Source organism: Tachypleus tridentatus, chromosome 4, assembly GCF_004210375.1.
Source record: "Tachypleus tridentatus isolate NWPU-2018 chromosome 4, ASM421037v1, whole genome shotgun sequence".
In the NCBI taxonomy this organism is placed as follows: Eukaryota; Metazoa; Arthropoda; class Merostomata; order Xiphosura; family Limulidae; genus Tachypleus; species Tachypleus tridentatus.
Window position 1 is genome coordinate 4,641,067 of NC_134828.1, and position 10,205 is coordinate 4,651,271.

Sequence of the window (10,205 nt, forward strand, 5' to 3'; positions counted from 1 at the left end):
CCAAGGAGCTCCGTTATGTAACACAATTTGATAGTCACTTCGATACTCATACCAAGGAGCTCCGTTATGTAACACAATTTGATAGTCACTTCGATACTCATACCAAGGAGCTCCGTTATGTAACACAATTTGATAGTCCGTTATGTAACAATTCGATACTCATACCAAGGAGCTCCGTTATGTAAAACAATTTGATAGTAACTTCGATACTCATACCAAGGAGCTCCGTTATGTAACACAATGTGATAGTAACTTCGATACTCATACCAAGGAGCTCCGTTATGTAACACAATGTGATAGTAACTTCGATACTCATACCAAGGAGCTCCGTTATGTAACACAATTTGATAGTTACTTCGATACTCATACCAAGGAGCTCCGTTATGTAACACAATTTGATAGTAACTTCGATACTCATTCCAAGGAGCTCCGTTATGTAACACAATTTGATAGTAACTTCAATACTCATACCAAGGAGCTCCGTTATGTAACACAATTTGATAGTCACTTCGATACTCATACCAAGGAGCTCCGTTATGTAACACAATTTGATAGTCACTTCGATACTCATACCAAGGAGCTCCGTTATGTAACACAATTTGATAGTAACTTCGATACTCATACCAAGGAGCTCCGTTATGTAACACAATTTGATAGTCACTTCGATACTCATACCAAGGAGCTCCGTTATGTAACACAATTTGATAGTCACTTCGATACTCATACCAAGGAGCTCCGTTATGTAACACAATTTGATAGTAACTTCGATACTCATACCAAGGGCTCCGTTATGTAACACAATTTGATAGTCACTTCGATACTCATACCAAGGAGCTCCGTTATGTAACACAATTTGATAGTCACTTCAATACTCATACCAAGGAGCTCCGTTATGTAACACAATTTGATAGTCACTTCGATACTCATTCCAAGTAGCTCGGTTATGTAACACAATTTGATAGTCACTTCGATACTCAGATTGTAAACTGAAGGAATGTCGCTCACACTTGATGTTTGTTTGTTTTGAATCTCACACAAAGCTACACGAGGGCTATCTGCGCTATCCGTCCCTAATTTAGCAGTGTAAGACTAAAGGGAAGGCAGCTAGTCATCACCACCCACCGCCAACTCTTGGGCTACTCTTTTACGAACGAATAGTGGGATTAACCGTAACATTATAACGCTCTCACGGCTGAAGAGGCGAGCATGTTTGGTGCGACGGGGATGCAAACCCGCGACCCTCAGACTACGACTGGCTCGCCTTAACCCACCTGACTTATGATAAGAGTGGGATATATCCCCTGGTCTTTAATTTAGTATAAAACTTACAAGATAATATGACAGGAATTAATGAATCATTTATAATAATCTGAATATGAGTAGAAATGGCGGTGATACATTTATTTTGGTTAATTTAAACAAGACAAATAAATAATTGGAAATTCTAAAGCTGCAAATAGTCATAAGAAAAAAGGAAACACGGCTAGAGATGCTGTAAACATTATCTAGATAAACTACAAACCCCTATTTTGCTGTTACCTAGAAATACATTTGGTGGAATCAAAATAGGAATCTGTGGTTTTAGTGGGTAATGTCTAAAGTATCTCGAGCCTTTTCCTACTTTGTGCAATCCATATTTGCAGCTTTCTAAGTTTCCAGTTTATTACTTATCTTGTCTGCTGGAATGTTTTATGCTTAACTATGGACAAAGGATTATTTAATTATTTTTATACACTGTTATGATAATAAACATAGCTAATAGATAGCTGATACGTTTCATGATTATTTACTGTAGCTATTGACTATTTGATCACATTGTTTCGAGATGTAAAATGTTAAGTTGCATCTGGAGATTATCGTGGAGATTTGTTTGGGCGCATGGTGAGTATTTGTAGTTTCTATGTAACTAAATTCTATACATAATGTATAGAAATGGGCAAATATATGTGTAGGCTAAGACACAGCCCCCCCACTAAGCACGGACAAAATGTTTATCAGAAAAGTATCCTTTCCAAATAAAACATAGAATTCTAAAACATCGCTTTAACTAAACATTGCTGTCCTTTAAAGCAATTATTCTACGTTTGTGTATGTAATGAAAGTCAATATTACGTGTATTGGTTTTTCTACTCCTTCACTTCATACATAATAGAGATCAGCTCCCTAAAGACACTAGTTGTATAGTGTACAAAGCACCGTGTATATAAACGTTACAATCACCTGTACTCAAGCATTTAAATATACATCAGATATGTGTAAGAAAGTTTGGTTCAAGGGGTAATATTAACATCGTTTACGATAGTGTGTGTTTGTGTTTTTCTTATAGCAAAGCCACATAGGGCTATCTGCTAAGCCCACGGAGGGGAATCGAACCCCTGATTTTAGCGTTGTAATTCCGGAGACATACCGCTGTACTAGCGGGAGGCGTTTACGATAGAATGATGGTGTTTTTTTTAGCATAGGTTTGGGTGTGATACACCAAGCTGTTTTTTGTAGTAGGCTGACAGAAGTATTACAAACGGGCCGTTTTGAGCGGATTTTGTTTTCCTTCTAACATGTGTTGTTTTGTACATTTTTAAATGTGTACAGCCTTGGCAGTCACTAGCAAAGGTTTCAAGGTGTTGTTTGAATATGATCTTTACTGTGCTTTTTGTGTATACAGCCTTGGCAGTCACTAGCAAAGGTTTTAAGGTGTTGTTTGAATATGATCTTTACTGTGCTTTTTGCCAGAACGTTCCGTAAGAGTTTTATGCAATTTCTAGCGATCTTTATTGCGAACCACTAACGCGGTTCATAAGGCAGGATAGAGTTATTTATATAATACTTAATAGTATCACTTCATTGTATAGATGTTAACAGTATTTTCAAGATTGTACAAAATATTGTCACAGTATACATGCTTATTAAAATCGTTTCCTTAATATATTAACAGGTTATATCTATTAACTACATGTGCCTACTTAACTATACACCATAACGTGATGTGTCTTTTCTACACACACACACATATGGATTTCAGGAAGTCAGAAAGAAAACTGCTAGAGTAAAAGAAGTACATTTCCTTATAATATCCCTATTTTGTTGAGTAACAACAAATTGACTTTTGTAGATGAGAGAAAACAAAATGGCGCGAGCAGTATCTGGATGATAACTATGTTATAGTTGATTTTGTGGGTAGGATCGTCTGTGGGTAAATAGGGAGAAAAGAATCAAATTATGTTACCCAGTGGAGGATATAACTGACAGGGCAGGAGATATAATAAAGGGGGTTAGAAGAGATGCTTTTTTTGTGGTACATGTAGGGGCTAATGATATAGGGAAGGGTAAGCTGTAGACATTAATTAATAAGTACAAACAACTGATTGATAAGGCCATTTAAAATAAAACACTGTAACTTAGTTTTGTCAAATACTGCCCAGAATTAACTGAAGATGAAGTTATAAACAGGTTACTAGGACTAATCGCTAAGCTTAGTTTATTACGCAAAGATGAGCAGATAGGCTGTTTGGACTTGTGGGATAAGTTCAGACCGAGAAAGCAGATTTTGGAAAGATGGTTTACATTTAAATACGTTAGGGGCTCTGAGAGAAGTTTTAAACTAGAACTAGATAGTTGTGGGGGCAAGGAAAAACTAAATGAAAACAGTATGAGAGGCAGAGAAAAGTTTAGTATAGGAAGTCTGTATAAAAGTAGTTATAAGGATAGGCTTAATTGTGAATATTTTAATGCTGGAAGTACAAGAAACAAAATAGATGACCTTAGATTTTGATATAATGGAAATAACTGAAACATAGTTAAATGTAAATTCTTTTAATGAAAAATGTTTCTTTGGAATACAAGGTTGTGGGCTGTTTAATAGAGAGATCGTATTAACGTTAGAGGAAGGAATGACTACATATAAAGTCTTGTATCCTTTTGAAATTAAGGATATCAAAGATAATAACAAGGAGATTGAAACCATTTGAGTTTCTCCTTATGGATATAAAAGGAAAAGGTTTTTAGTGAGAATTTGTTACAGACCACCAAATGATACTGATGACATTACTGAGAAATTTTCCAATAATATTAATATTTTAGCTGTTAATGAAGTCATAATTATGGGTGATTTTAATTTTAGGCATATAGATTGGGAAATGATAGAGTCAAACCATGATGAAGAAAGGTTTTTGGAAACTGTTCAGGATGGTTTTCTTCGCTAATTTAGTCAAGTTGGAAATTAGAGAACATTTGGGTGCAAATGATCATTGCTTTATTAGATTCGTTGTTTTGCTGCATATTGAAGATAAGAAGTAATGATATTTTGGTTACAGATTTGAAAAAAATACATTTTGAAGAAATGTGTCAACAATTATCTGTTGTGAATTGGGCAACTGAAGTATTTGGAGACACTGATCAGATGCAATAAATGTTTAACTATTTAGGGTAAACATATTTCTTATAGAAAGAAAAGAGTAGTTGCAAATAAAAAACCAGGCTAGCTTACAAAGAGTTTAAGAGATAAAATTAATGGTGTCATAAATTTAAGAAATGAAAATGACTGGTATGACAGGAGATTTAAAAGATTATAGAATATCAAGAAAGTTAGTGAAACAGGAAATTAGGACATCAAAAGGATGTATGAGAATAGGTTGGCTGAAAATGTGAAAATTAACAGTAAGAATTTCTTTAAATACATTAAGGGTAAACATAATGAGGAAAGGATCAATCTGTTTTATTTTGAAACAAAAGTTAAAAGGGATCTAATTGAGGTGTTTAAGATTGTAAAGAGAAGTTACAGAAATGATGCGTCATTTTTTTCATATTCAACAGTGACAACAGTAGGACTAGGGAACATAAGTGTAAATTTTTACAGGGTAGGAGTCATTTTATTTTTCTAACAGGGTGATTTGCCTTTGGGTGGATAACCATCAGATGTTGTGGAGGCGAGAAATCTAAACGAGTTTAAGAAAACCTTGATAAGTGTATGAATGATAAAAGCTGTCTTTAAGATCTTTTTTAATTATTTAAATCTAGTTTAGGAAATGGAACAACGGAAATAGACCCATAAATCCTATGTTGCACACAACAAGCTATGTGGTGTTATATACACACACATGTATATATATTTACTGACGATACACTCTGACGTGTGTCCGTTAAGCGTACATGTTTGAATATTATGCCTATTAATTATATATATATGAATAAAATAATTCTGATAGTTATACACATTTAATAAACAAACAAGATGATATGATTTTTCCTGTAAAGGCCCGGCATGGCCAGGTGGTTAAGACACTCAATTCGTAATTGGAGGGTCGCAGGTTGGAATCCGCGTTACACCAAACATGCTCGCTCTTTCAGCCGTGAGGGCATTATAATGTTACCGTCAATCCCACTAGTCGTTGGTAAAAGAGTAGCTCAAGAGTTGGCGGTAGGTGGTGATAACTAGCTGTCTTCCCTCTAGTTTTACATAGGAAAATTAGAGACGGCTAGTGCAGATAGCCCACGTGTCGCTTTGCGCGAAATTCAAAATAAAGCAAACCTTCCTCTAAATATATATGCTAAACAAAGGTGTGTGGTCCATGGAAGCAGTGCTTCTCCAATATATGTTACAAAATAATAGTTTTTAAGTATCAGCTAAATATGACAATATGAACTTGCAACTGATTGATACGGAAGCAATCTACCATACCATACATAATCAGTAATCACCTTGTACGGACGAAAGCATTGTTAAGAAAAATCTGGACTAGAACTAACAAGATGCTTCCCTTTTTTTGAGTCGATTTTAACTTTTTCCTTGCTAGAAAAGGATTTATTTCCAACTACAAAAAATTTATACACAATCTACTCTTTAAGCTATAAAATGTTTCTTATATGAATAGTTTTCGGAACAAAAAAATCAAATTCATACTTGTATTTAAAAAAAAACCATTTTGAACGTTATATTGGCCTCTTTTATGGCATAAAAGAAGCAATTACCGTTTCATAGGCCCCACTAGTACAGCGGTATGTCTCCGGATTTACAACGCTAAAATCAGGGTTCGATTCCCCTCGGTGGGCTGAGCAGATAGCCCTATGTGGCTTTGCTATAAGAAAAACACACACACCATTTCATATTATTTCAAAATACATGCAAAACTGGAACTAACTGGCAATTTGTAGTCTATATATCAAATTATTTAAATCACTAAAAATGTAAGCGAAATGAATAATTTATAAATAAATTAACTTTTCGTAATGACTATTTTAGAAATTAAAATATAAAATAAACAAATCAAATATAACAAGAAAATAATAATAATTTATAGTTCTTGCAATATTTGAAAACTTATTTTTTTCATAACTTGCATCTCACAATCATGGTTCTTTGTTACTTCTCTAATGTCATTTGATGTGCAGGTGCTTCGGGCATTGTATTGAATGATACTGTTATTTTTTGTATGCGTATATTTCTTTTAAGTGCCACCCTTCAGGCTTGAATGTGGATTCAAAAGATGATAGGAAAATATTGTACCTGTATTATTGAAAGCTTATTAGTGAACAAGTTTGGTACGAAAAGTTTTAGTGATAAAGAATGCATCATCACAAATGTTAGACCGATGTTAGCTCTAAGCCTGACTGAAAGAATAACGCAGTTTTCTCATTTAGAATGATACACAGCTACGCCAGAAATGTACGACAAGCGAGACTTGCAAGTTTAGCGTTAATCACGTTTGAGAAAAAGCTTCTTAAAAAAAGACTGATAGTTTCTATGAAGATGCAATAAATAATAATTTAATCAAAAGGACAGAAGGATGAAATTATGTATAAATAAAGTAGCCGAATATGTCTTGTTTTTATCTTTAATTGGAAGTACGTAATCGTAGATACGATTAATGACTACAAGTAATTAATTTTATCTGTATTGACTGGCTTGTACATTTTTTTTAAATTTTATAATCTACATTTTATGCTTTTGCTTCCCCCTCTGGACAAATCACCTCTCCCCCCCCTGATGCTAAACATGTGATATACACGTGTTGGTAGGATATTTATACACTGTACAGAAGTTTACAAGTTATATCTCTACCCATGGGGTGTCTACACACTATTTGATCTTACCGTAGGTGGTGTTTGCAGGACATAGGGCACGTGCTGGAGAGAGGCGGTTATCTGGTGTAATACCGTCGTTTGGCAGCAGAACCGCTACGTCCTCGTCGTCTGCGTAATGAAAATTATTCCTTTCCATGTTCTGATATTTTAGTGGTACGAAGGACGTTATTCACTGGAAAGAAATTATGGTAGTTATAGTGCTATAAGAATGGTGAAAAATCACGTTTTTTATTGTAAGATTTTGCTTTAGGCCTTCTGTTATCAGGTTTTCCTTGTTATAACACGATTTTTGACTCCCTCAGTTAGATAATAATTCTTATCATTTCGCTTCGGAAGCCACATTTTCCAGTGAACTGAACCCGCATTTATATATATCTTGTATCTGTTTACCTTGTATTTTTACATTAGGCCTAGCAATACCGACGTCAGCCTGCAGCAAGTGATGTTAATATATATATACGGGATTTGTTGTACGCATGCAATTTAATATTCTGGAACAAATGAAGCTGGGTCATTTTTTACATTGTGTTACTCGCAAACGATGGCTAATTGGATCTTTATTGGTAAAATGTTTCGTACGTCAACGCTTCTGTTACGTGATATATACACTATTGGACAGATGTTTTTTTAACGTAGATCCCCTTCATCCCGATCGGTTGATTTCAGTTAGTTCTACATATAGAAAAGTTGAGAGAGTAATAAGTGCTTCTAATACACATATTTTCGTATTGGTCCTAACTATACCCCTCCCCAGTCGCACAGATTAATCAACGAATACTGGCAATTTTTAAATAAGGCCACGCTTTACCCGCCCTTTTTCGCCGTAGCAACAGACTTAAGATGCTTTGATGGTACCGATTAAAGGTTACCCGGCAGATGGCATGTCCGCTTCATAGTAGTTTTTGATAAAATGATTATTGTACTAGCTGTGATAGTGAGCACTGTCTATAGCAAAGTTAGAAATAAATGAGACATTTGTTTATAATAGAGGTTCCATCACATGACCCAATTAATCGCTGATTAGAATCCTCTTTTGCAGTTTTCAACGCCCAAGAGAGCTTTAATTAGGGGCAATATATTATGTAATATTTTCAGTATTATCTATTGATAGTTTAAAACTATCTGGCAATATCACGTATAAAGTTAAATAAACAAGATAACAGAAATGTTCGTTGTTCTAGCTAAGTTTTTCCTGATAGAAATATATTCATTTGAATTTATTGAGGCCTGTGCTATCCGCAAATTGTATAAATTAAACCACCAACATTACGAATAATTCCATAAATCCGAGAAGCTGTGTGGAATTACTGTGAAGCAATGGTTTGTTCTTAAGGTATTTCCTTTTTATATTTATTACAAAATTTGTGGATAATATTACCTAAGTACCTTTGAACAATGTTGAATAATTCACAAACAATTGTCTTTTAGAAGATAATAAAAAGTTTAAAACGTTAAGTTTGTAACTTATATTTTGTATATCACTACTGCCCAGTCTCATTTAATACATTTTTATTTTACTCGAGAGAATTACTTGAACTTTAGTTTGTTTTGTTTGAAGCTTCTTTCGAAACACATTTCAAATGCCTTATTGAAGTTTCTAAGATCTGTCTTCCTTTACGTCATTATAAGTACGCTGCTGCTTGGATTTGTGAGAGTCACCCACCCCCTTTAGTGGTATAGCGGCAAGTCTTCGGACTTATAATGCTATAAATTGGGTTTCGATACCCGTGTGGCCACAGCACGAAAACCCCGTTGTGAATCTTTGTACCTAACTACAAGAGATAAGAACTTGAGAGCTATATATTATTCGGTCCTGTCCCCTTTTGGGTCACTGACTAACTGTGATAAAATCTGGGGTTAGATTTTTACCCGAGGACAGAGAGCACATAGCCTCTTGCGCTAAAAACAAACACGTCATTAGGTCGTGTGAGCGTCTCCATCAAGTCTGTATTTATATTTCTCGGCAGTGATCGTTTGTGATTCTCAGAATTACGGATTTCCATCATTACTCCACGCTGATTTGAGAAACATGAACGATAATATTTAAAAAAATATATAAACTAATAAGTTATAACAAAATAGTATGGTATTTTTGGATGTGTTTCTGTGTCATCATAAAATGTGAACAAAACGTTCAACCCTAGTGGTATATTTATTAAAGTCATTTTAAATTAATTTTATTATTTTTAATTTTCGAACATTTTAGCATTATACACGAACAAACATTCTAGAATGTTCTAATTTGTTTGTCAGAACTTTTAGGACTCAAATATCTTATAATTTATACTGACTTTGTAAATGTTAATAACGAATGATAATAGTAATATCTAATATTATCCTAATGCCTTTACTAGAATAACGAACTTTACCATTACAGTTCTGTGGTATCCTGTACCAGACTGGACAGATTGTAATGACTCAAAAAAAGTAGAAAACTTACCTCGGTTAACTTTTTCTAACGATCACTAACTTCAGATCAGTTTCAGTGGGTAAACGCATGGCCTGATTAGGACTATAAATAATTTAGTAGTTTAATTACATGTATTTAAATTATAGTAGTAGAACAAGGTCTGTCGCCTATTCTCGACGCTCGTCTCTGTTTACGTTTTTTTTTTACTTGAAAGATCCAAGGTTCTGTCCCAAACAGCATAAATTGGTCAAATATATCAATAATTATCTCTCTCTCACGCACACACACTTTCTCCGTATAATAGTATAACTATTTCTAAAGCATGCTACTGTTTCTCTACCTTCGTGTGGCGTTGAAGTCCGGCTACTCCAGCCAAAAATATCGATCACTACGCTTAATGCTTCTTATATTGATCACTAGGGGACACTCTAGTCGTCAGCTTAAGACTGTGTCCTTTTAATTCACATCTGATTGTTAGTCAACTTCATGGAGTGGCGTTTTGGCTGTTTTCCAGAGTTAACCTACATATATGTATAATAGTGCTGTGTTTGCTTTATTACACTGCCGAACTTACATGTTAGTTTACGCTTCAAAAAACACTTTCAACTTGTACAAAAACAAAGTGTTTTGTTTTGTAATAACAGTGGTGTTTGTAATAAATAATTTATAACTTTCTGGTTATATATACAAATGGTTTAATGCTACAATCAGATAATAT

The 10,205-nt window shown here is 34.4% G+C and overlaps 1 pseudogene across 1 annotated transcript in view; it reads right to left on the minus strand.

Annotated features, from left to right (window-relative positions):
- LOC143248477 (multiple PDZ domain protein-like) overlaps positions 1-9,862 on the minus strand; it is a 115,410-nt pseudogene extending 105,548 nt beyond the window's left edge. Inside the window, exons 1-2 of the transcript XR_013026998.1 lie at positions 9,518-9,862; positions 7,087-7,249 (exon numbers count right to left, since the gene is read on the minus strand). The product of XR_013026998.1 is annotated as a multiple PDZ domain protein-like (transcript). The remainder of the gene's footprint in view (positions 1-7,086; positions 7,250-9,517) is intronic.
- Positions 9,863-10,205: the final 343 nt, after the last annotated feature.